Source organism: Capricornis sumatraensis, chromosome 9 (assembly GCF_032405125.1).
Source record: "Capricornis sumatraensis isolate serow.1 chromosome 9, serow.2, whole genome shotgun sequence".
Classification (NCBI taxonomy): Eukaryota; Metazoa; Chordata; class Mammalia; order Artiodactyla; family Bovidae; genus Capricornis; species Capricornis sumatraensis.
The window spans coordinates 8,748,347-8,749,062 of record NC_091077.1 but is presented as its reverse complement, the minus strand read 5'-3'; positions in this window follow the sequence as shown (position 1 = coordinate 8,749,062).

The following is a 716-nucleotide window of genomic DNA, read 5'->3' as shown; positions in this document are numbered from 1 at the left end:
GAGACAGAGTCATAGAGAAAAAGACAGGGGGTGGGCGGGGAGAGACAAAGAGATGCAGAGAAACTCCAAGGAGGGAGAGACCCAAAGAGAAGGGGAGACAGGAAGAGAAAAACGGAGAAAGACACAGAGAGACAGAAAGACACAGAGACAAAACGAGATGGAGAGAGACACAAAGGCAAGAGAGAGAGACACAAGAGACAGTCACCAAAAGGAAGACAGAAGATAAACTCAAGGAGACAGACTGGGCAGACAGAGGTGGGAGTTATCCAGGGAGGCCTCCAGGGGTGGCAGAAGACGGGGTGCAGCCCTGATCCCCAGTACCTGGAGGGACCCAGAAGGAGCGGGGAGAAGGGAGAACAGGAGCCTCCTCTGCCCACCTCACTCCAACTCTTACCCACCCACCAGCCCTCTTCAGCCCACCCAACCACAGATGGGAAAACTGAGGCCGGTACACAGGCCAGCCTCATCCTCCTGGGCCAGCCCTGTGCCCGCTTGCCCACACGGGACCTGTATCACCAGGTTAAAAATGGAAATGGGTCTGGCTTTTTTTTTTTTTTCCCTTTGCGAAAATCCTAGGCCCAAATAAGGCGAGGGCTGCAGGGAGGCTGGTGAGCTGGCCAAGTCCTCCTGAGCAAGCAAGCAAGTGGCGGCTGGCCCAGGCGGCCTGCGTTTGGGCCTCCTCCAAGACTCACCCCGCAGCAGGGCGGCGCACCCCA